Source organism: Symsagittifera roscoffensis, chromosome 2, assembly GCF_963678635.1.
Source record: "Symsagittifera roscoffensis chromosome 2, txSymRosc1.1, whole genome shotgun sequence".
Taxonomy (NCBI): domain Eukaryota; kingdom Metazoa; phylum Xenacoelomorpha; order Acoela; family Convolutidae; genus Symsagittifera; species Symsagittifera roscoffensis.
In genome coordinates this window covers 69417972-69445066 of record NC_087063.1, presented here as the reverse complement: position 1 = coordinate 69445066, position 27095 = coordinate 69417972, and the positions used below count along the sequence as shown (strand labels likewise).

The 27095-nt window shown below is 41.2% G+C and overlaps 1 protein-coding gene across 1 annotated transcript in view; it reads left to right on the top strand.

Annotated features, from left to right (window-relative positions):
* Positions 1-27095, top strand: part of LOC134840350 (F-BAR domain only protein 2-like) — a 284611-nt gene that overhangs the window by 47594 nt on the left and 209922 nt on the right. The window lies entirely within an intron of this gene.

Here is a 27095-nt window from a genome sequence, read left to right as displayed (position 1 = left end):
TTGTTAGAAATCCTGTAGCTATTTGTTCAACTGTTCACGCTGACACCTGTGCGGGAAACTGGAAAAGAGCTGTTCGTTTTTTACAGGTTCTCTTACTATCTGCCATGTGTAATTTTTGACTTGTGGGATGCTAAACCCAATTAACATTGCCCGACTTTTTTGAAAATGATTGTATTGAACAAAAAATTAATATTGCCCGATTGTAAAAAGAGCTTGAATGGATTCTATCGCCAAACTGTTTGGATTTAATGCTGTTTTTCTCGTCTCTATTTTGCGTTATTTTGCTGAGGATAGTATCAGATACGTATAAAAAAATGAGTCGTATAAAAAATTTACGTTGTGAGATAAATTCGTAATAAGTTCTTGTCTTTTCAGTGGACGAAATGAACTGTAAGCTGGTCAAGTGTGAGCACTTGTGTAAGGACACTTTTGAGCTGTACAAGGTCTCTTCTGATCAGCAAGATGACACCTACTCGTGCATCTTCAAACAGGGAGGGAGGCTGGACTTCTTCGGAGCAAAGCGCGTGTGTGAAAGCAAAGATAGCATGTAAGCTGATTTTTGGCTCTTTTACTATTTCACTTGCCCCACCTTTGAGTTTCAATTTTTAAAATTAAAGGGTGCTTTCAAAACTTGTTTTTTGAAAATACTTTCTCATTTCACAAGTAATTTGTTATTGATGTCTTTTTTTTGCAGCAGGAAGCAAGGATCTTTTTAAAAATCTCCACACCTTTCGGACCAATCAGATTGCAGCAAATTTAGAATTCTCAATAGAAAGCTCAGTGATAATTTACTACAGAAAGCTCAGTGATAATTTACTGTATTTATTTATAGGGGTGGATAGTCTTAAGTAGGTACCATATGTTGAGGTCAGACCATCTCAAGGTCAGACAGATTAATTGAATCGTAGTCAAAACTGATTAAACTCAGACAAGGTCAACTAGTGATCTCAAACTAATTAATTAGTCAGTAATTAATTAACAGGTATTTTTGGGATGCTTAGTTTGTCATGTCATTTATGTTCACTTTTTTCAGTTCATTCTTCAACGATCACTACCTCTTCTCAATCCTCAGTTCAAACCTCAGATTCTATCTCAGTCTCTAACCCCAGCTCTTAATCGTAGTTGCTCTCACTCCGAGTCTTAACGCCATAGGCGGATGATTAAGTAGATCCGGCAGCAAAAATTTGCCGATTTCAGATGATATTTTTCATTAAGTTGGATTGTTTTTTTTTCAGCATGTTCTTGCAATTCAAAGAATTCTGGTCTACAACTGTACAAGTCTAATCGTGTATCAGGGCGAAACCCTGAATGTTCAGATTGCATTTTAAAGTCATTTTAAAAGTCTTTTTCCTGTTGAAAAAATGGCAAAATTATCGGAAGGAAAATAAAACTTTTTTTTTTCAATTTATCTCCCTACACGCTAATGTAAACTACAGAGATGTATTTAGCGTCTTGTATTCTAGTGATACGATCAAATGTTCTGCTTCAATTCAGTGTCGAACGCACTAATCCGCCGCTCATGCGTGTTTCAAGACCGCAATATATCCCAAACTATTTATTGTTCCGACTTTGAAACGAAAGTAACGGAATATTTATGCTCGGGGTGGTTTTTTTCTTCAGACAAATTCCGACTTTTTTCTTCAGTCAACTTTGACAAAAAAACGTTTTTTATCATTCAAAGCATTGCTCTAACTCTGAATCTTAACAGGTTATGAGCCCTGATTTCTAATTTTTTTCTTGTATTATTTTTATGTCAGAGCGTTTAGCTATTATCTAGCAGCCTTAAGCAACGATGGACTTGAAACTGGCGGCTTTTAGTGGAAAATCTGAAGATTTTCCTGCTTGGTCGACAAAGTTTGTGGCGCTGATGCACACCAAAGGCCTGTTCAGGACAGTGATGGGCAATGATGATCTGCCAGAGGCTCAGCCTACTCTCCCCCAGAGTCCGAATGCTGATGAGCAGGCAGCCTACGATACCAAGATGCAGGAGCGAGCAGTGTTGATCCAGCAGAGGAAAGACAATCGAAACACTGTGTGGTTTCACCTGGCTCTGGTGCTCAACGACACCACTTTGATGTACATAAAGCGTGGGAACAGACGGCTATGGCAATGGGACGAGGTCTTGGAAGCTGCTTCAAGAGAAGTTTTGCAGAGTAGAGAGGTCGACACTAGTCAGTCTAGTAGGTCAGCTTGCGAAGCTGCGCCTAGGATCAGAGGAGGATATGGAAGACTACTTCATTCGCAGTCAAGAGCTGATGACGCGGTTGAGCGAAGCTGGAGAAGCAATCACGGACACACTGTTCAATACTTTAGTGATCATTGGGCTGCCTAACAGCTATGAGCATTTTGTGGTGCAAGAGAGCTTTCAACCAGCCAAGACGTTTCCAGAGCTGAGAACGAGGTTGAGGAACTACGATGACTTGAGGAAGGCTTGATATGAAAGAGAGAACTGGACATGGTCATATAGCCATGCAAGCTGTGAGGAAGAAGAAAGGAGTGTCAAGTAGTGGCTGCTATGAGTGCGGTCAGAAGAGTCATATGGCGAGGGGCTGCAAATCCAAAAGTGACAACGGACAATCCAGGAGCAAAAAAGCAAGGGTGCTTCAAGTGTGGGCAACCTGGACATTTTGCAAGGGTGCTTCAAGTGTGCGCAACCTGGACATTTTGCAAGGGAGTACAAGCAAGGGAGGACAGGGTTCTTCAGTTGTTGTCCCGCAACTTCAATGAAGGGAGACGACCTCATTGTGGATACGGAATGCATCACTGATCATGTGATGCGCGAGAGGGGTGTCTTTACTAGTTTTGAGAGCTGGAACGAAGGGACAACTGTAGAGAACACCAACGGCACGCTGTCAAGGATTGAGGGCAAAGGAAGTGGAAGTGGAGATCAGGGACTGCCATGATGCTGCGAGAAGCTACACTTTTCACAATATGCTGTTTTTACCGAGCTACAGTGTGAACTTGATGAGCGTGAGCTCAGCTGTGGCTAGAGGCTCAAGCTTCAGTTTCACCGCAGATGCGTCACATCTACTGGCACCCGATGGGAGACAGCTACTTGTGAAGCAGCGCGGCAAGCTTTTCCTCCTTGAGTGCAAGTTCAAGAGAAACCATATGACGCTAGTGACGAAAACAAGGAGAGATAGCAGTGATGCAATGTTGTGGCACCGACGAATGGGATACCTCAATCAGCAGGATCTTTCATCGCTTGTAAATGTGGGCGAGCTAGAGTTTAAGATGCATGAAAAAGCAGCGCCTAAGAAGACTGACAGCAGAGCATCGGCAGTGGGGCAACGGGTCTTCAGTGAAAATCAGGGACCATTTGAAGTACCGAGTATGCATGGTGCACGCTATGCCTTGAGCTTCATCGACGACTTCAGTTGGCTGGCTGTGGTCAAGTACCTGGTGAAGAAGAGTGATGCTCTACTGAAGTTCCAGGAGTTTGTGGCTGAGCATGCAGCACCAAAAAGCCTGGGAACTGACAATGGAGGTGAATATTCGTCAAATGCATTTAAAAGAATTTGAGAATTCCCGGTGAAACAAGAGTTCACTGTGCTCAATACTTCCCAATAGAATGGTGTAGCACAGCGCTACAACGGAGTGATCACCGAGATGACTCGATGTCTGCTGGCCGAAGCAAAGCTACCGAAGATGTTCTGGGTGCGAGCAAGGTCGACAGCTGTAAGGGTTCGCAACTTGTGTCCCACATCCAGCAACAAAAACGCATTTCACCGACAGAAATGCACTCTGGGCAACATCAAAAGTGAGCTATTTGCGTGTGTTCAGTTGCCTGGCGTACTATCTGTATCGAGGAAACAGACGGAAACTGGATCCAAAGGGCAAGAAAAGCAAGTTCATTGGCTACGAAGAGGAGAGCAAAGCCTACCTGCTGATGGACCTGGAGACGAGAAGACGAGTGGTGTGAGCAAGAAGCGTGACATTCATTGAAAAAATCATTCCAGATGACTTCATGGTTGACAGTGAGCCATTACAAACCCTGGAGCTATCAATCGAGGGTGCATTGATATTGAGCAACCAAGCACGACGAAAACCAGCAAAGCACGAAGCGGCCAACTGAGGGTGATACTGCAGATTCAGTGGGGGCGACTGAGGAAAATCAAGTCGAGGAGGAAGCAGTAAATTCACGTTCTACTGATCATCCAGTGCAGAGTTCCGTTAGGACAAGGAACCCACCCATTCGATAGGGACTGGCCTATACCCATGATTCAGTGAGTGGACTTCAAGAGCCAAGGGGCTATTCCGAAGCAGTGTCTGGACCCGAAAAGGAGCAGTGGCTGGCAGCAATTGTTTGAAGTGAATTCTCTAGAAGCCATGGGAACATGGACACTTGTTGATAGACCACAATCCCGAAAAATCATTCCTGGACGATGGGTCCTGCTGTAAAGAGAGATGCGATGGGACAAGTGGAGTGGTTCAAAGCCCGATATGTATGAAAGGGTTTATGCAAGTGGAAGGACTTGACTTCATTGAGATGTTTGCTCCAAACTGTAAGCCCGAAACAAAGAGGATAATGCTGGCTCTGGGGTCACAAGATGAGCTGGCTCTGGGGGCTCTGGGGGCACAACATCAGCGCTCAACTGTCGAAGAAAGGCTGCCCTGACAATGGGTCAGCAGAGGCAGTATCCATGAAGGCTGAAGACTACAGAGGCATTGTGGGCTCATTATTGTACATAACTAAGCAAACAAGTCCTGATATCCTAGCTACTGTGACGCAACTACGCAACTCTCTCGTTTACTGGAGAATCCGGGAAGTATGTACTGGATGGCTGCAAAGAGGGTTCTTCGTTACCTGAAGGGGAGCAAAGATCTGGAGCTCTGCTACACTAAGGAAGCTGGTGATGTAAAACTCTACGGATCCGAAAATGCTGACTGGGCTGGAGATTTGGATGATAGAAGGTCAACTACTGGCTGCAGCTTTTATTTGCAGAAGGCGGGGGCAGCAATTAGTTGGAGCTCGAAGAAGCAACCAACTGCAGCCATATCTACCAGTGAGGCTGAGTACCAACAATGGCAGCAGCGGTTCAAGAGGCTCAATTTCTCGATGAGACGGGCGTACTTATTGACGGACCAACTGTCATCAAGGAGGACAACCAAAGCTGTATCAAGATGTGCAAGAGTCCTGTGATGCAGAAGCGAGCGAAACAATCGATGTGAAAAACCCCTTTGTTCGAGGACGAGTGGAAGATGAGACAGTTAAACTCCAATATTGCCCTACTGAGTTCATGGAAGCTGACTTGTTGAGAAAAACCCTTAGCAAAGCTAAGGTGGAACAGTAGCGTCGAACCTTGATGGGTTGCAGCCTGACGTTGGACAAAGCCAATTCAGCCAGAGTGGATGTTGAGGTCAGACCGTCTCAAGCTCAGACAGAATAATTGAAATGTAGTCACAACTGATTAAACTCAGACAAGGTCAATTAGTGATCTCAAACTAATGAATTAGTCAGTAATTAATTAACTGGTACTTTTGTGATGCTTAGTTTGTCTTGTCATTTATATTCACTTCTTTCAATTCATTATTCAACAATCACTACCTCTTCTCAATCCTCAGTTCAAACCTCAGATTTTATCTCAGTCTCTAACCCCAGCTCTTAATCTTAGTTGCTCTAACTCTGAATCTTAACACCATAGGCGGATGATTAAGTAGATCCGGTAGCAAAAATTTGCCGATTTCAGATGATGTTTTTCATTATGTTGGATTGTCTTTTTTTCAGCATGTTCTTGCAATTTAAAGAATTCTGGTCTACAACTGTACAAGTCTAATTGTGTATCAGGGCGAAACCCTGAATGTTCGGACTGCATTTTAAAGTCATTTTAAAAGTCTTTTTCCTGTTGAAAAAATGGCAAAATTATCGGAAGAAAAAAAAACTTTTTTTTTTCAATTTATCTCCCTACACGCTAATGTAAACTACAGAGATGTATTTAGCGTCTTGTATTCTAGTGATACAATCAAATGTTTTGCTTCAATTCAGTGTCGAACGCACTAATCCGCCGCTCATGCGTGTTATAAGACCGCAATATATCCCAAACTACTAATTGTTCCGACTTTGAAACGAAAGTAACGGACTGTTTGTGCTCGGGGTGGTTTTTTTCTTCAGACAAATTCCGACTTTTTCCTTAGTCAACTTTGACAAAAAAAGTTTTTTATCATTCAAAGCATATTGTTCTCCTGAGTTTTAACTTGAAAAATATTTCACCTGTGATCGCTTTTCGTAAACTTATGGGGGTTTAAAGTTTGCCATTCTGGCCAATTTGGGACAATTAACCTCGGTTTATTTGAAGCGCGCTATTAAAGTGTCAACGGAGATTTCATTTGCCTTGAAAATCGATTAAATGAAGTGTTTTTGCCATAATTAATTTGTCACTAAGGAGCAAAATTTATCACTTTGCACTTTATATTGCGTGTGGGGGATGATTTTCACAAAAAACCATTTTTTTGTTTCTTTTTATTATTTTTAATTTTTTCATGTTAATACTGCTCCATAGACCTGAAAAGGCAGTCGCAACATTCAGAGCTTTGCCTTGATACAAGCAGTCTTGTTTAATATTTTTTGATTTTTTGAACCAACAGATATCGGATCAGAATGCACGTTCAAGCTGAAAAATGTTTCATCGATTTTACTTCAAGTTTCCCTCTTTTAGCCATCTTCTTATAACATACGGTATACAACTTGAAACTTTACCAAAGTTGCTTTTTGTCCAAAAATCACTTTTTTCTCTGAAATTTTATCCAATTTAAGTTGGCGTCTAAAGTCCAATAAACCTAGAGGGGTAGAGATTAGTGGAATAAAATGTCGAGGCGGTAAAAATATGGTATAAAAACTATTGTAGATCACCACATTTGAAATACAATGTGAATTGAAACTCATTGGATATAACAGGCACAATTTAATGCACAAAAATCATAGTTCTGCCACAAGGCGAAGATCAAAAATAAGAAAGAGCTTTGGTCTAGTAGCCCAGTTCCATTATAAAATTTGTTCAGCACAAATTTTCCTTTATCTTTGGTGTACATAGTTTATCTAATTTTATAAATTTTGTTTATTTTTTTAGTAGCATATTGATAGTTTTTAAGTAAAAATATTAAAACTTCGCAGAGTAGTTTTTGGTTTAACGGGTGGAACTTATTTTCTATCGAAAACCCAGCCGCTCGGAGCTATTATTAACAATTAGGAGGACAATGACACTCCTTACGGTATTTTGACTAAAGAATAGGTGGTTGTGGTTTCAAAGTACCAATTTTTCTTCAGACCAATTTCAACTTTTTACTTTTTTAACTGCTTTTTATCTTTTCAAGAAAACTTTATCCTTCAAAACGCATTGTCGTCCTGAGCTTAAATTTGAAAAAATAGTTTACCTGTGATCACTTTTCATAAATTTATGGGGGTTAAACGATTGCCATTTAAGCCAACTTGGGACCACTAACGCGCGATTATTTCGCGTTATTAGCGCGTAAGCGGAAGTTTAATCCTGTCTTCGAAATCGTTCCAATTGATTGAAGGAAGCTTATTTGCGATAATTGGATTGATACTATGAGCAAAATTTATCATTTTATACTTTATATGGCGTTTGGTGATTTTCAATTTTTTTTACAATAAAATTTTTAATGTTCTTACCGCTTGATAAACCTTAAAAGAAAGTCAAATCATTCAGGGATTCGCTCTGATACGAGCATTTTTCTTAATTGTTGTTCCGACTTTCGTAACAAAAGTAATGGTATATTTGTGCTCGGAGTGTTTTTTTCTTCAGACAAGCTTTGAAATTTTTATTAGCAATTTTTGTCAAAATTGTTTCAAAATCATTCAAAACGCATTGTTCTCCCAAGCTTAAATTTGAAAAAAATTTCACCAGTGATATTTTTTCGTTAAATTATGGGGGTGTAAAGATTGCCATTTTGGCCAGTTTGAGACAATTAACGCGTAATATGTTTTGCGCTATTAACGTGTAAGCGGAGTTTTAATCCGTCTTAGAAATCGTTCCAAATTGATTGAAGGAAGCTTATTTGCCATAATTGGATTGATACTATGAGCAAAATTTATCATTTTATACTTTATATGGCGTTTGGTGATTTTCAAATTTTTTTACAATTAAGTTTTTTATGTTATTACCGCCCGATAAACCTTAAAAGAAAGTCAAATCTTTCAGTGATTCGCTCTGATACGAGCATTTTTCTTAATCGTTGTTCCGACTTTCGTAACAAAAGTAATGGTATATTTGTGCTCGGAGTGATTTTTTCTTCAGACAAACTTTGAAGTTTTTATTAGCAATTTTTGTCAAAATTGTTTCAAAATCATTCAAAACGCATTGTTGTCCCAAGCTTAAATTTGAAAAAAATTTCACCAGTGATATTTTTTCGTTAAGTTATGGGGGTGTAACGATTGCCATTTTGGCCAATTTGAGACAATTAACGCGTAATATGTTTTGCGCTATTAACGGGTAAGCGGAGTTTTAATCCGTCTTAGAAATTGTTCCAAATTGACTGAAGGAAGCTTGTTTGCCATAATTGGTTTATTAATAGAGGCAAAATTAATCTCTTTGCACTTTATATGGCGTTTGGGGGATGATTTTCACAAAAATATCTCAATTTTATAATTTTTTATTTTAATACATTCATTTTTTTCCTGTTATTACTGCTCCATAGACCTTAAAAGGTTTTGCCCTGCTACGAGCACTCATGCTCATATTAATTCTCCCAAATTAGCAATTTTCAAATCCACATAACTTAAAAAAAATTGGTCACAGGTGAAATATTTTCTTAAGTTTGAGTTCAGGATAACAATAGCTTTCAGATGATATAAAAATTTGCGTCAAAACAACTGAGTTAAACAGTCGAAAATTGACTGAATAAAAAACCACTTCAAATATAAATACTCCGCACTTTCTTCGAAAGTCGGAACAAAATTTGCTGATCATATCTCGTGGGAGGTAATTGGTAGAAAAGCCATCATTTCAAAATCAGTCCAATATGCAAACAGAGAATTCCAATCCCCTCCACAGGTTTTTTTCTTTCTCCTCGTAAATCGCCTTTTTAACACGTAAAACAACTACGAAAATGGAAAATTTGAATTGTGGAAGGGGTAGTGCAAAAGAGCCAAATGGTTTTCCAAAGATAAGTTTAAAAGTGTGGAAACAGAAAAGAGCCAACTGTTTTTTAACTTGGTCATAATGCATTGAAATTTCGCTAAATTTAGGGCTTAAGAGGGCATGAAGTCTTATCACTTCGCGCATAAAAGTTCCTTTTCTTCGTCTGTTTAATAGACCCATCCCTTTGATTTTCTGAAGTTCGTAGTTCGTTTAAGAAAAGCCTATGCAAAATAATTTTTAACATTACAAACAGCAATAAAATTTGTTAGCTGGACTTCTCAGTTTCAAATTATTGTATGATCAGTTTTCAGATCAATTTTCAAACAAATTTTAAGAGCCTTTTTCTTTTCCAGTCTGATTGTGCCAAACAGCATGGAGCAAGTTAGCAACCTGAGCAAAGGAAACCCCAACTGGGATGTATGGACTGGCTATGTCCACATGGTCAACTCATTTTCAATCGACGGCAACACCGGCGACGACAGTCCAGTTCTCGGAGTCACTGGGGACCCCTTTTGGGGCAACATGAACACGGGAGCACAGATGATTGACAGTCTCTGGCTCAAAGAGGAAATATCATCGACAGTCGAGACCCAAACGACTTTCAATTATCCCTCAGAATACGGTCCAATTAATATCCCCCCGCCTGAAAACATGCAGCCTTGTAGCGTGATGGTGGAGGGGGGCTTGAAACCAGCTTCGTGTATTGAAGAGTCTCATTTGGTATTCTGTGAACACGAGGCAGAGTTCCATTGCAATAAGTAATTGACAGATAAGTTTTGATAGATTTGCAAATCAAGACACTAAGAAACAAAACGACCAAGCGCAGAATCTGCCAGCAAAAAATTGTTGAAAATTTAAATGTATAAGTTGTTATTGCCCAATCAAGAGATGGTTTGACTTTTCATTGGAATGAGTGATGAGTGTTGTATAGGAAGGTTGCCGGCCTTCTGCCAAAAATTGCCGCGCACTCAAAATTGATATGTCGCAACCCTCCCAGACTAAAAGCTGTCTTCAAAGGAGACAAAAATAAAAAAGCCACAACTTACATTCTTATGAGTAGCAACGGTGTAATGAATTGGCTACACATGTTTAGTTAAGGTGACAAAATACCCTTGTTGAATAAGCCTTATCAGTCACCATGCCAATTTTGGACTCTTTTCCTATTTCCCCTTCTTTCAATTTCAATTTTGAAAAGCTTATTTAACGTTGTCATAATGCAATGAAATTTGGCGTGGTGAACAAATCGACAACTGTGAACAGATTTGTTGTTCATACTTTACAGCGTAACATCACGCATTTAGCCGTAATAACACGTAAAATAAACATAAAACTCGGTATTTTGAAAGGGGGGGAAACTGGAAAAGAGCCCAATTTTGTTATTAATCAGACTTGGTGAGCTTTAAGAACACGGCTCTTTTCCAGTTCCCCCCTTGATTTTTTTGGTGAACAAATTTTCACAACATTTCTTACATGCAAAAAGCCATTGAACAATTTTTGAACAACTTTATTTTGAAATTTTACGAGGGGGTTGGGAAACTGGAAAAGAGCCGAGAGCACCAAAAAATTTTCACAGGTAGGGAAAAAAGAAGATTTTCAATTTTGAACGAATAAAATATTTTCGAAATTTTTAAAACATTGCTCTAACTCAATTTTTTTTTTGAATTTTTGAGTTTGAAGAAGTTAATTATCGGCAATCAAAATGATAGTTTTTTTTTCAACAAATAATTTTATATCCCGTCGACTCCCTGCAACCAAATTTGAAATTTTTTTTTACCTCTGATCATTTTTGCAAAGTCCTGGGAGCTAAAAAAAATTGGGCTCTCTTTCGTTCCCCACCCCCACCTCACATAAGTATAGACTTCATGGTGTAACGAGTGGTTTTACAAGGTTGAGTATGAAGACTAAATGTTTGTCAGGGCCTAAATAGTCCGTATGCCAAATTTCATAACAATCCGACAATGTGAACAGAGAAATTACTCTAAAAAACTTGCAGGTGGGGCGAAGGAAAAAGAGCCAAAAATTGCCATTTTGGCCATGCTTTGGACTAATTTATGCGCGATTTGAAGATTTAATTCATAATGCTCAAACTGTAACGCGAATTATCTACGCGAGACGAAATATCCCGCACGCACAACAAAATCGTTCCAAAAGGAATTGAGGCTAGCAAATTGATCTAATTAAGTTTGTACGACTCACATTTTCACACTCGATTTCTGATAAAATCCATGTTTTAAATTTTTCGAATGGATATTTTCCTTTCTTGAAAGCTATTTAATATGGATTAAGGGGCAGTCAGAACAGTCAGAGCTTTACCTTGATAGTCTTGTTGGTTTATCGTTTCTTTTCTTATACTTTCAAGTAGATTATTGAATTGAGCTAGGCATATTTTGACTCTCATTAAAGAGAGAGAGAGAGAGAGAGAGAGAGAGAGAGAGAGAGATAGGGAGAGAGATAGAGATAGAGATGGGGATAGAGATGGGGATAGAGATAGAGAGAGAGATCGAGAGAAATATTATAGAGAGAGAGAGACAAGAGAGATAGAGAGAGATAGAGAGATTAAACTTGGCTGAACACAGACCAAAAGATATTGTTTTTTTTCTAATTTTCGAAGGAAGTGACGTAATATTTGCGCTCGGGGTGTTTCTTTCTCCAGACTTTTGAACTAACAACTTTTTGGCTCTTTTACCTTTTCCCCCCAACAATGAAAAATTTGTTCACATTATTCGATGAAAATTGGCATACGGACTAATAAGGCCACGGCAAACATATTTGATTTTGATAATTAACCTTGTAAAACCACTCGTTACACCATGAAATTGGTGCTCGTGTGAGGTGGGGTGGGGGGAAAATGAAAAAGAGCCAAAAATTTTTACCTGTCTTCTTTTTTATGGGGGCTAGGAATGATCAATTTGGGACAAATAACGCGCTCTATATTTGGTGATAAAAACACCGAGATTTAATTCGTAATAGAAATCGTTCCAAACTGAATTGAGGCATGCTTATTGTTCTGTTTAATATTTTGCATTAAGCAAAATATATCACCTTCAACTTTACATAGGGTGTGGGGATGATTTTCAAAAACAAAAGATCAACAAGACTGCTCGTATCAGGGCGAAGCCCTGAATGTTCCGACTGCCTTTTAAGGTTTATGGAGCAGTAATAACATTAAAAACTTCACTGAGATAAAACAAAATGAAAAAAAAAATTCTAAAATTTGAAATTTTTTATGAAAATCATCCCCCCACACGCCATACGCCATTATGGCAAATAAGCTTCTTTTAACCAATTTGGAACGATATCTAAGACGGATAAACTCTCCGCTTACGCGTTAATAGCGCGAAATATATCGCGCGTTAATTGTACCAAATTGGCCAAAATGGCAATTTTTAAACCCCCGTAACTTTACCAAAAATAATCACAGGTGAAATATTTTTTCAAATTTGAGCCCAAGACAGCTATACCTTTCGAATGATATTTAAAAATTCTGTCAAAAATGGCTCGTTAAAAAGTCGAAATTTGTCTGAAGAAAAATAAAACCCACTCCGAGCACAAATATTCCGTTACTTTCGTATCGAAAGTCGGAACAAAAACAAATTCCTAATTTTTATGAGTTTTATTTTGAAAAAATCATCAATTTTTTTTAGTGAAGTTACTCCATAGAAAATAAAATGGAGTCGGACTATAGTTATCATAGTTTTGCAATGATACTAGGCAGGTTATTTGATTTCTCTTAGCTAAATGAGTGTTTTTGGTACAGCTTGAAATACAAAATTCAAATAAAAAATTGAAGGATCTACTTAACAATCGCGCCCATTAGTATATACTAAAGAATCTCCAACCCTGTAAATAGAAACAGTAAACAAGACTGCTCATATCAGAGCGAAGCCCTGAATGTTCTTACTGTCTTTTAAGGTTTATGGAGCAGTATTAAGAGCATAAAAAAATTAAATGAAATAAAATAAAATGATTTTTTTTAATTTGAATTTTTTAAATAAAAATCATCCCCCCACACGCCATATAAGGTACAAAAAGATAAATTTCGTTCCTTGTAACAAATCAATTATGGCAAATAAGCTTTGTTCAACCAATTTGGAACAATTTATAAGACGGATTAAATCTCCGCTCACGCGTTAATAGCGCGAATGATATCGCACGTTAATTGTCCCAAATTGGTCAAAATGGCCAAAATGGCAATCTTTAAACCCTCATAACTTTACGCAAAATGATCACAGGTGAAATATTCTTTCAATATTAAGCTCAAGACAACAATGGCTTTCGAATGATATAAAAAAAATTCCGTCAAAAATGGCTAGTTAAAAAGTCGAAATTTGTCTGAAGAAAAAAAACCCACCCCGAGCACAAATATTCCGTTACTTTCGTATCGGAAGTCGGAACAATTAGCACTAACTCTTGAATTGAAAAATCGAATATTGCTGCATTCCGATTACTCAAAAATTCAATTAACTTAACGTATTTAATAACCTGCTCCATGAAAGGAGGGAGATTGCTAGTTAGATCCGAATTAAATTTAAAAAAATTGTTTTCAATGCCACGAGTTTTATATGATAGCTGTCTTTAAATAATCCATTCATGTCAGATTATTAATAACGAGATAGTAATTGAAAAGTTTTTAGTAGTTTTGGCCCATAAAATAATATTTTCCTTAAAAGTACAGTGCTGATTTAAATTAACCGGACAAAACGCGTTAAACTTGAAATTTAAAACGCGTTTTTCTCAAATTGGGTTGAGTTTAGGTGAAAACTTATGAAGACAAAACTTGCTTAGAATTTTAGCAGAATTAATATGGTGTAATTTGTTTTGCGAAATTCAGGCCCCAAATTTTACCCCAAAAATGGGTCATTTTGGCTTTTCTTAGTTAGTCAAAAATTACGCTGAAATTACTCAATCGATCACAAATATAAGTATATCAAAGTGAGCCCCTTACGTAGGCCAGCAAACTTTAAATAGGGTGCATTCTCCAAAAAAATTTGCAAATTGTTTAAAAATTGTTTTTAAATCAAAAGTGGGTATTTTATATAGTAAAAACGACCTTTTTTGTCTATCAAACAAAAATAAATTAATTTATACATTGTTTTGGAGAATATACTCTTCTTAAAGTTTGTTGGCCTACGTAAGAGGCTCTATTTGATATAATTATGTCTGTGATTGACTGGGTAATTTCAGCGTAATTTTTGACTAACTAAGAAAAGCCAAAATGACCCATTTTTGGGGTAAAATTTCGGGCCTCAATTTCGCAAAACAAATTACACCATATTGGTTCTGCTAAAATTTTAAGCCAGTTTTGTCTTCATAAGTTTTCACTTATACTCAACCCAATTTGAGAAAAATGCGTTTTAAATTTCAAGTTTAACGCGTTTTGTCCGGTTAATTTAAATCAGCACTGTAGATCAAGTGAACAGTTTCCCTTTAAAATTAATTGGCTAATTCTAGCAGTGAGGTCTGCATGTATTATGCTTCAATCTGATTGGATAAAAATAATTCCTTCTAACCAAGTGAACTATCTACCGCGTCAGTAGACCTAGTGATCACTCTTTCATATAAAACTAAATGGCAATTTTAAGCCGTAGGGTGTGCATTTTTTCTGCTCGAATCTGATTGGCTCGAAAAATATGCCGTGTTACCAATTGAACTATCTACCCCTAAAGTGTTTTAAAGGGGATTATTCAATTGGCCTGATTATTTTTTAGATGTTTATTTTAGTTGAAAAAAAGAAGTATTTCATAATAGTCCACCTACAACAAAAAAGCAGTTGCTCATAAAAAAATACTGAAACAAATTAACTTCACAATCTCACTTTAAAAACCAATTAAGCTTTATCTAAAATGCGTCAGTCACGAATGATTTGCCCAAAGTTTTGATAATTTATTTTAAAAAATTAAAGTTCATTGTGATCTATTTAGCATCTCCCTGTGCTGCTGTTTTTACTAAAGAACTTCCTCCACTACAAATGAAAGCAATTTTGTCGTAAACGTTCTTTGACATTACGGGGATGTGTTTCAAAAGCATAAAACAAAGAACAGGGGCGGATCTAGGATTTTCTCGAGGGGGGGGGCGGATTTTGACGACTTTTTTTTTAGGTCGACCAAATTGATTTTTTGAGCTCTCCCAAAGCACTGTTTTGCCCCTTTTTTGGCAAAATTTTCTGCGCCGCAAGCAAATTTTTGAAAAAATCAGTCAAAAAAGCGTTTTTAGGCACTCTTTGGAAAATTTTGACCAAAAAATTGCGTTTTTTCGACGCGCGCTCCCCCCTCAAAATTAGTAAGTATTGGCGCCAAAGGCGCCTTTAGAAAAACTTTAGGTTCGGTCGGCCAAAAATGGATTTCTTAAAAAGTAGCAAAAGGGGGACCCTTTGGGTCGGCAGGGTGTCGAATCCCTGAGGGAGGGGGCGTCCGCCCCCCCCCCCCCCCCCTAAATCCGCCCCTGGTTTCAAGTATGGAGACCATGTTGAACTTCAACTTGAACTACATTAATCAAAGTCTGATTAGATGTACGTAAAGACACTTTAGATATAAGGGGCCTAAGAAATTATGACAAGATAGAGGAGTAATTTTTAAGTGTGTTTTTTCAATGGTGACGGTTTCAAATGGTATGGATCTAAAAGGGGTACTTTTACAGCGTGCGGGAACGATTGGTTTCAATGAACGGATTGCAACGGCAAACGGATCGGGTGAATTATTTGACCTGAGTGCCAGACAACCTTGGGGGAATTCCTGTGGTAAGAAGTTAACTCAGATCAAAGAACTCAACCAAGTTGGGGTACGGCTTCGTCGTAAGAGACACGGGCTCTTTTCCAGTTACCCCCTTTCAAAATACCGAGTTTTATGTTTGTTTTACGTGTTATTACGGCTAAATGCGTGATGTTACGCTGTAATGTATGAATAACAAATCTGTTCAAAATTGTCGATTTGTTCACCACGCCAAATTTCATTGCATTATGACAACGTTAAATAGACTTTTCAAATTTGAATTTGAAAGGGGGGAACTGGAAAAGAGCCGAGACACGCTTTTCGGGTGAAAACGCATTTCGGTAAATGAATCTGGGAACAAATGAGTTGGGTTAACTTTTTTTTAGCTTTAGACAACCCTTGCAATAACTCTCGACTTAAGAAAACTACTCAAATTGATTTACACACAAATTGATCGACAAAACGAACAATGATGCGGAGGCAATTTTTTCAACTTCTCGAACACGAAAATCCAACGTCTCGATGTTTTGATATGTTTTGAAACCCACCGTTACACGATGAAATTGATGCCCAAGTGAAATGGGGTAGATGGAAGAAGAGTCAAAAGTTTTTTAAATTTCATATAAAATCCAAATAAGGACGTATAATTTTTTTATGGCACTACAACTGATATCTTACAAACTTTTTTCGTGCAGAGAAATTACCACGCCAATGTTATGTCTCACTTTGCTCTGCTGCCCGAAAAATGACACATTTTTAGGGAATGAGAATGTTCCGATTTCTTGGGAAATAAAGTCGCCACATTAATTTGTTGTTGTAAAATTTCTGAGTAGGAAGTCATTATAAGTTCACCAACTTTTTTGCCTCAACTTACCGCTTATAATTAAACAAACTCGTTCGATTATTTAAAAAGGCGGGATTGAGACTACTTAATTACTTCTACCCAAAATTGAGTTGGCACTATATCGAAAAGAGATTTTTCAAATTCCTTCTTCGACACTATGGTAAGTGAAAAAGGTTCAATGACTTGGGCAAAAAGCTAAATCCTGAAAAAAGCTAAAAGGATTATTTGCTTTTACTTTAAATGAAAACTAATGTAAAGGAAATTGAAGGCATTGATAGGAAGAATATTTTCCAGTGAGCCTCCCTTGAGTTTGGAAAAAAGTCCCATGAATTATAGCAACAATTTAAGCTTGACGAAGTAGAAACCAGCTCCCATATAAAACAGCCATAAAACAGCCGACAATATGGAAATGTTGCACACTATTCGTGGGCTCTTTTTTCTTTTTCCGTACCTAATACGAGTGTGCCAGTCGGTCATATCTGGAAGTTTGACCTTGAGGGACACAAAAATACGTGATTTTGGAGTGAAGTTTTTATTTTCAAAATTTCGAATGGAGCCTGTCATGCTCAGTTTTCTCGCACCAACTGAAAACACAAAGTGAAAAATTAGAACGACCGAATTTACAATTGCGGGAAAATACTTAAGAAAACAGCAGGAAATTGCTATTCGCAATTTCCAGATACAAAATAAGACACGAGTAGAGCTGTCTCATCCTGAAATAGGAGGAGAGATAATCAAAAGAAGAGAGAACAACTATTCGAAACGAACCAGAGTGAGCCTTCAATGGAAAGGTGGACAGCTTGAGTGTCCCAATGGTTCATACAAAAACTCCAATTCTAGAGTCAGAATTTACTTCTGTTATCAAAACTGATTAGTATTAAACTTATCTAGTTATATTATCTAATTCTTGAGTTGCTTATCAATCTAATTACTCCTTGTACTCGAGTGCATCAACATGTGAGTCCCTAATTCAATTTTCTCGAGTGTGTTTTATGATTGTTATGTTGAGATAAGGCGAGTTTTAGGTTGATCCATCTGAAATGGATCAAAGTTCCACTGTCCAATAAAAAGTAACTTAACGGATTGTTCCGACCCTATTTTTAACGGCGTTCGTGTATTTTGGGTATTTCGAGACCTAAGTATGGGGACGTTCGTTCTTATTTTCTAGAGTGGGGGGAAAATTTTAAGCTGTAACGGGTTCTAGTCTCATGTCGCAAGCGAACCGAATTGGCTCCGACCGTTCTGAGGTAGAAAAACACAAGATATAGTGTCCCTAACTCTTGAGCCAATGGTTATAGGGCCTATTTTTCTTAAGCCTCATATGTGATCGAAGTAGGCGACTGTTACATAGTGTTTTTATGGCGCTCCTGGGTGTTTTTACGACATCATGACTACGGAGTCGAACCCACTTGACACAGCTCCGGGCTGCATGCCTATTCTAGAGTACCGGTGGTACGGTTCAGCGGGAACGTGTAAACCTTCCGGTTGTACCGTGATAGCTTTTTAAGAAAACTAGAGAAAACTTCCTGGTACGCTCTCCGATCGAGGCCTAGCTAACCGAGTAAAGGGGGGCAACTAGGGAAACAAAAACAAGAAAAAAGTATAGAAAAAGGAACAAAAACCATAAAACGATAAGACAGTGACTTTGATACCGGATCATTTGGATCAAAACTTTATATTAATTAAATAGTATACCCATACTGTTTTATAAGACCGATCGTTTCGATCAATCTAGCAATTTAAACCAGTGACTTCAATAAGGTGCCCGAGCGGGGGGCGTTGTTAAGGGTTTTCAGATAGATTGCAACCTAGCCGGACCACTAGGAGAATTGACTGGAAGAGGTGACCAGTCGAGTGGGGAAAGTGGTTCACAAGGATCGAACCGGACCACTAGGAGAATTGACTGGAAGAGGTGACCAGTCGAGTGGGGAAAGTGGTTCACAAGGATCGAACCGGACCACTAGGAAACTTGACTGGAAGAGGTGACCAGCCAAGTGGGAAAGAGGTGCTGCTGTCAAGTGCAGAACAGAGACAACCAGCACAGGATCACTACAAGAGGACGCACAGGGGTGTTCTCAAGTTGGGCAACGGGTATCGTTAGAATCCACATTACGTTATAGGAGATAAGTGTAAAATTGGATAAGCGGAGCCCCATTGTTTTGAGGAAGTTTTTGCACAAGCAGGCCTGGAAACAGGTCTACGGTTTTCTCTCGAGAGGTTTAGCACCCGGCGCTTAAGGGATTTTTTTGCTTAAGAGGGGGGCTAAAGAGGGGGGAGGTTAGCAGGGGGGCTGGTTAGGTTAGAGGTTAGCGGTTGTAAATTGTAAAAAGGGGGGACACGTTAGAGTAACTAATTGTTCGGCATCGTCGATTTAGTTACATTAGATATTTACACGCGTTGGTTATAAGAAGCGGATATCCAAAATTAAAATCAGATTAAGGTAGGTACCCTGGTCGGATCGGTAGGGGGGAACGGACATAGACAGTTTTTGAGATACCCCATAAGATCGCTAGCAGGGGGGAGGAAAACGCGTGGCAATCGGGTACCAGACATTTTTTTTCGGACAAAGATTGACATCGGTCAACCTTGAATTTCAGGAGAATTCATCCATCTGTTTTTGAAATTTTTCCAGTTTAAATTTTTGTTTTGTTGAAAATTTGTTGTTGGTATTTTAACGAACAGGTGATCACAAGATACCTGCGGGGAATTTAGGGTTTCAAATAGCCTGAAACATAGAGATAGAGGCAAATACAGGGGTGTAACATTCGTCTACTGCAGTCACACATGAGGCTTAAGAAAAATAGGCCCTATAACTATTGGCTCGGGAGTCAGGGACACTATCTCTTGTGTTTTTCCGCCTCAAATCAGTCGGAGCCAATTCGGTTCGCTTGTGACATGAGACTACGACCCGTTACAGCTTAAAGGCTACTACCAAAATATCCCCCACTCTAGAATTAGAAACGTCCCCATACTTAGGTCTCTAGATACCCAAAATACATGAACGCCGTTAAAAACCGGGTTGGAACAATCCGTTAAGTTACTTTTTATTAGACAGTGTAACTTTGATCCATTTCAGATGGATCAACCTAAAACTCGCCTTACCTCAACATAACAATCATAAAACACACTCTAGAAATTTAAATTAAGGACTCACATGTTGATGCGCTCAAGCACAGGAAGTAATTAAATGGGTGAGCAACTCTAGAATTAACTAAAATAACTAGATAAGTTCAATGTTTATCAGTTTGAATGGTAATGGTAAGTTTGAACTCAAGAACGAAGTTTTATGTGGACCATTGGGACACTCAAGCTGTCCACCTTTCCGTCGAAGGTTCACTCTGGTCCAGTTCGAATAATTACTCTCTCGGGAATACTCTGTCTTCTATTTCAGATAGGACAGCTCTACTCTTGTTCACTATGATGGAAATTGCGAATAGCAATTTCCCACTTGTTTTTATCTGACAACTTTCCCGCGTGTGTGTCTTAATCGTTCTCTTTTCTTTTTTTGATTTTCAGTTCTCGCGAGAAAATCGTGCATGACATGTTCCATTCGAAATTTTAAAAATTTAAATTTCACTCCAAAATCAAGTGTTTTCTGCTCTTCTCAAGGTCAAACTTCCAAATATGACCGACTGGCACATACTCCCCGGACTCGAGATCGATGTCCTCATCGCGCGCTGTCTTCTGCCAGTGAGTCCCAGAAAAACCGAGTGTTGCTCAAGATACAGTGCCAGTGGTCATTTACAGAAGTTTGCAGCAGATTTAAGATTATCTACACCCCAAAATTCACGACCATTTAAAATTTTCACACTATTGCTAAACAGCAACCAAAATCTGCATTTACCTGCACCTTTGAATTTTCGCTTTTCAAGCCAATCATTTAAAAATCTCTTTTGTCCTATTCAATCAGGAAATTGTCATGCAGCATTTTGATTTATATAATAGATATAGTATATTAGTAACAATATTTGCTTTGTTAAAATTTCTTTTTCGTGAATCCAAGTTTCACTCGGATTCACACTCAAGCCCCCTTTCCCTCTCAAGACTCAAGATCCATCCGATTTGCCCATTCATCTCGTACTCTTCGCCTTGGAGGTACTGCATCCTGAAGTGCTAGATGCGGCAAACTGTCTCAACAGTTCCTCTTCATCATCGGAACTAATCACAATCTCCTCCCAAGCCTTCAGCTGTTCATAGGATCGCATCCATTCTCTCTGCTCCTGCAATCTCTTTGCTTGGTTGGGTAGTGCCTTCACCCTAGCTTCTCGGTTCAAGCAAAAGGAGTTGTGCAGGCTCAAGCTCACGTTCTTCGCCAGGTCTTCCTCTAGTATCGACTCCCTCGCTTTGGTATTGTCTCTAGACATCTTACCCACTCTCTTCCATCCCGTCGTGATCGCATTACGATGGGTTAGCAGGGGTCTCTTGAAAGCTTCCGGCCCAATCTCGGCCTGGAACTGTCGATACTCCTTTTGATGTTTTCTCATGTGATCTTTCGTTGCCCTGTACAACCAAGACGTCAGTGTCGCCCGAAACCATGGAAAGTACCTCAAGCGACTCCATACGTGCCTGACTTCCGTCGGTATGGCGAATACTTTGCACGCAGTCTCAAACAACTCGAGTCTCCTGCTGTAGTCTATCGCGTATATTGACTCAGCCGTTGGCGTCGTCGCCTCCCGATACTTCGTTATATTCCCTTCTATCCATCTCAGAGCTAACATCGTACTCACTACTAAGAGCGTCACCTTCTGCCGGTGATCCGGTAGTCCGATCGACCGAATCTCTTCCACATCCCACACCAGGCAAAGGTTCTTGTGATCTGGATACCACACCGTTTGTGCCAAACAGTGGCATGGGCATTCCCCATGAGAGATCTCAATGCTCCTGAGATTACGCTCCCCTGAGGCTTCCAAGAGAGGCTCAAGCTCCATCATTTTCTCGTGCATCGTGTCGTTGTCTTCCAGGTTTGGAGTACTTCCCACAGGTTTCCCGATCACGTTTTGTCTCTCGTGATCGCTTGTGTTTTCTCTTTCCAACTTCAGAAGATCTTCTCCCCAGATTTCGCTTAAGTCATCTCTCAATTCTTTTGGTACTGTTCCTTTGATTTTTCTCAACAACTTGTGCGAGTGATGCGACATCCGAGCCAACCTCACGCACTTGGGCACTGAGAAGGCCTTGTCCACCAGTATTCTCTGGCTGGACACTTCCACCATCGCCATGTGTAGCGGGTAGTGACTTCCGCACAAGTTGGCCATCATTGACCCTATCAGCGATTTCGCGTTCAATGGCAAGCCATAAGCTTCGCTCAGGGGAAATCCCATTTCCGCCTCAAGACCAACTTTCCAGCTCCGGATGTGTTTTTGAGTCACCTGCAACACCCCGGGCCATGATTCTACGCTCAACGCCGTCACTAAATGATGTTCAGACTCCAGTCTCTCCAGTGCCTGCAGACCACACATTCTCGAGAAGAATCCGAGAGCTGTCGCTATATTCACCGTGGTTCTCGCGTAACATTCCGCTATTATTTGCACTTCACTTTTCTCCCTTTCTGTGATGTCTTCGAACCAAGTGACCAGGTCTTCTTTTTGAAACGACAGTATTCTGACGCATGACCGTCCATCGCAGATGTGCTCTCCGTTCCCACACGTCGAATCCAGACAGCTACCCGGCTCCAATTTCTTTGCTGACCCGGGGTCGCTCGTCCTTTCGCTTGGCTCTTGCATCTGGGGTGTGATTAGCTTATGTAGCACACTCAACTTCGCCAGATCTTCATCTTCCGTTGGTGCTAACCTCACTCGCTCGGTGGTTTCCTCGATTAGACTCGCATGGGGATGTGGACACCAGGAGGGTCTTAGTAGCTTCCATATCACTCCCAAGTTCGTGGTTAACAAGCCATCTCCACCGCCCATGTTCACTTCAACTCTCTTGTTTGAGCGCGGTATGCTTATCACCTCTGGTGTTTTCTCAAGAATCAGGCCCAGGCTCGGCCCCTCTTTCTCCACCGCGTCTATCTCCATTATTCTTTCTGTCCAAAACTTCAGTAGCTCCGCTACCTCATGGTTTCTGTGGGCTCCTCCAGCTTCCGAGTCTAAGAAGGGATTGTAGGCTATTCCCATCACTCCAGACACATATTGGTATTCCCCCTTCTCACTGAGTCTCGAGTACTGTTCTGACGAGGCCAGGTTACGGTGAACATCATGTTCTTCCTCGAACTTCTTATTAGAGAACCTCCGTACCTCGTCCAGCTTTCGATGGTTCTCTAAGGATAGTCTGGAACCATCTTCTTTCTCTATTCCTGTACTCTGATATACGTTGAAGATGATCGTTGAGACTCTTCTCTCCATGGTTTTACTTCCACTTGCTCTCTGGTGGCATGCCAGGATGGTGCTATCAGACATCATTGACATTGTCCATCTCAAGAAACATGTGGCATCTTTTCTTCTCGCCAGGCTCAAGCCTGAATTGTCTCTGGCCACGTGTTGCATCAGTGCCTGATACACCTCTAGCTTCTTGCTTCCCAACTTCAGCCTGTCATACGAGGTCAATGTCTCCAACTCTATTCCCACCAGACTCCAGGTGAACATTAATTGTCCCGCAGTTCTAACGAAGGGATTCGCCATTAGTGGCGGTGCTGATGAGGATGTTCTCATCGCCTCTTCAAAATGATCCTTCAACAAACTCTGCCAGGACCTCTTCAGATGACTTGCCATCTCTATCTTATTAACCTCGGCTTTTTGCTGGGTGGCCCAATTGCGTCGCCTGCGAGCTATTCCACTGTCCAACTTCTTCAAGCAGTCCTCCATTTCCTTCAATGTTTCGAGGGCCACCCACCACGTCCGGGAAGTGTTCCTCGTCTTGTTCCTCTCCAATGGATCACTCGTCACTTGTTTGCCCATGTCCTGATGTGCCTTCGAGATCCATTCTTTGCCGATCTCCACTTCCCCTACCTGTCCGTTCGTTGAACCTCTCTTCACGTTTACCTTCTGAGGCTTGAAGTCTTCTTCTGACGTAGAACTGGTGGAAACCTCTATTTCCTTTTCTACTTCAAGTGGTTTCCTGAGCTCCGAGCTGTTCTTGTATGCCGCCGTCTTGCATCGGGCCAAAACGATGGGCGCCGTCTCTCTCAAGTTCCCTTCCGAAACAGCATCCACTGAAGGACTACCCCATCCTTCCACTTCTCTCTTCCTCTTGCGAGTCTTCACATCTCTGCTCGAGGGTGTTGTGGCTATCATCATTGATTCGACCTCTCCATCCACTCCTTCCAACTCTTGCCTCCCCCCTGCTCGAGCCTTAAGGATATTAGTACTTTTAATCATATTACTAGTCCCAACCTTATCCCTTTTTATATCATCAACCATTTTATCCACAGTTTTTTGTTTCAGAGTAGAGCTGTCCTCACATTTCTCTTTTCTAGTCTTCGATCGTGCGTTCCTCAGCTCCACTAGCTTGTTCAGCAGCTCTTTTCTTGCTTTCTCATCCAGGCCCGTTCCTATCAGGAGCGGTTCCCCGAATCTCACTACTGCGTCCCACAGTTCCTTCTTGAACTTGTCCAGCGTCGTCTCGCTGCCCACTTCTCGATTGAATTCCTCCAGGAACTCCTGCCAAGCGTCATCCTCGAGAGATCCCAAGAATATGTCCCTGTTCCCTTCGAATGTGTTCTTCCCCTTTTCCTCCGAGCTCAAGAGTAACATCCCCATATTGAAGGTCTCACCTGCCAATGGCAACTCTAGGTTCTTCCGCGGGGACGGGTTCAGAGGTGGTGTGGCAGTATCTGCCCAATTCTCTTCGCTCAAGTCTTTCAACAGCTCTTGAGTGGTGAGTTCCTCCCCTGATGGCCCTGGTTCAGGTGTATTCCCCACCTCCATGTCTTCTCCAGCTTCACTGAGAGTTTCATCCATACTCTCTTCCTCTGATTCATTTCTTCTTCTCTCGAGAATTCTTTTGAATCGATCCTCAACGGGTCCACTCCTCTTGTCTCCAGGCGTGTCTACAGACAGTGGTGACGGTGTCGTAGGATCCAGCTTTTTATATTCCGTCAGGGCTACATGCAGTTGACCTGCTGCATCTAGTTCTGTTCCCTCCTGTGTCACTTCTACTTGTTCCAAGCCATAGGGCGCCTTATATTTTCTCGTGGCAAATTTCATGTCGTCCACCAGTGCGACGTGTCCCTCCATCACGATCATCCTGCCATCATCCCATATGGGTAGCATATTCTCAAGTCCTTCCTTTTCAAGAGTCCTCAAGACTTTCCGCACCTCATATCCAGGGGGCTGCGAACCTCTACTCTTTTTCGCTTGCGTCGTCCACGAGTTTACCTTCATCTCGCTGGTGTGGAAGTAGACTGCCGCCGTGTAGCCGATGAACAGGGGATCCCAGCCATCCGTGAAATGCCTCTGCGTTTCCTCCGTCATCATCTTCGCCATTATGGAGGGAACCACCAAGGGACTATTCATTCCCAAGGTCATCCTCCTGACTGTCGGGAACTCAGGCATGGTGGCTGGTAGGATTTCTTTCTCCATTATGGCCTCCAGCTCCCTCTTGACTAGTGCAAAGCACTCCTTCCAGGCGGGGATTCTCAAGACTTCTCGTCCGTTGGCCGTCAATGGGTTTAGGTTCCAAAACTTTGGATACATTTCAATGGGGCCCTCTCGCTTGCCTCCCATTCTACATTGCATTTGTCCCCTGAAGTTGCACACCATCATCTCGGCATCTTTCACTTTTCCGAAGAGTACCGTGTTGCTCATACGCGCCCTGAGCACCTCCTGCTGACACCAATTCAGCGCTGTACCATCCAGTACGCTGATGAGACTCAAGTGCGTCACCGAGTGACGATACGTTATCACCAGGGGATCTGGAAACGCGTACGTCACTGCTGGACCCTAGATGCAGGTCACCACCTCCTCTAGACCCCGGATTATCCCCATTGGGTCCGACCTCATTGCCAGGCACAGTTCCGTCAACAGAGGCATCCCTCTGTTCGCCTTCTCCCATTCTTCTCTCGAGGTTGGGTTCTCATCTTCACCCGTCATGTATCGATTCTGCATCATGAGGTATTGCACCAGCAGTGTCTTCAACCCTGCGGCACACTTGTAGGAGCTGGTTTCAGTGCTCGTGTGGACTCTCCCCATAGACAGAGGTTCTCCATATTCCATTAACCGATGAAACGACACCAATTCCCCATGGGTCAAGAGTATTAGTGCCAGATACCCATCAACTCGAAGTGTCTCCACTCCTCGACTAAACATGTATGCTGGGCCCATGTTGAACAAGTATCTGGGGTAAACCAAATACAGAGCCAAGAGCAGGCTGATGGACATGCCCAGTATCTCCTGTACGAAGGCTCCGAAGATAGTCGCCGTGGTGCCGAACACTCCTGCCAAGAATTCTCTCTCCCAGCAAGGACTCAAGAACTTGAGAATCTCGTAATCTCTCCTAGTCTTCAATTCGCCGTTGGCGTGCTCTCTCCAAAATCCTCCAATCGTCACTTCATTGGCGGCCGAGACAAATCTAACCACCGTCATGTCTCTCGTTTCCGCTAGCTCCAGTTGCTTCTCTAGAAAACTCCAGATTTGTTTCACGAGGAGTGGTGCTTCCTCCCTCGTTTTATTCGTGACGTTCTCCAGCCTTGGTGTCAGGAATGGCCACCAGCCATTCTCTTGAGTCAAGCGATATTTCATCGATTCTAACTGTTTCTCCGTCTCGACCACATTTCTTCTCTCGTTGCTGGGACCTCTAGTCCTGCTGGTGGAATTTGCGACTTTCACATCCATACTCCGGAACCACAGGCTGGCCGTCAACTGGTTTATCGCCGGGTGGTCGTCCCCGATGACTGGGCTGAACTTGAGTTGTCTAGCAAAGTTCGATATCTCTAGCAAGAGTACCTCATCCAATACAATCAGGACGTCGGCCAGTCCGTAAAAGCCCCTCAGTGCATGAGATATGTCAGCCCATGCCGCCGGCAATTCTGATTTGTAAAGCCTCAAGTTCAATGGCTCCAGCTCTCGATTGGGGGCTGCCATCAGAATCCGCCATTCACTCCCTTCTGCTATCAGGATCAAGACCGCGTACACGAATTGTAGGGCGGGTGGCATACTTGCGTATCCCGGGGATGTGGTAAACACCACCTTCGTCTTGGACCCAAATCTCGAGGCTACGTTCTCTTGTACCTCATTCATCGCCGCAAATAACGCCTGAATAGCCTCCCATATCTTCTTTGATGTCGGAATTTCATCCCCCTTTAGTTGCTCAAGAAGTCCCATCGCGTGCAGGTGATCATTCATCCCTGCAAACAATAGCAGTTCAGGTTCACAGGGCATCTCCGACTTTATTGCTACCACTAGAGTCAACATCTGATTCAATTCGGCTCCTGGCAAGGAGTATACCAGAGTCTCCGGCCAGAACAACTTGGGAGACGTTCCTTCGAAGTCCGATCCCGCCACAATGACTACT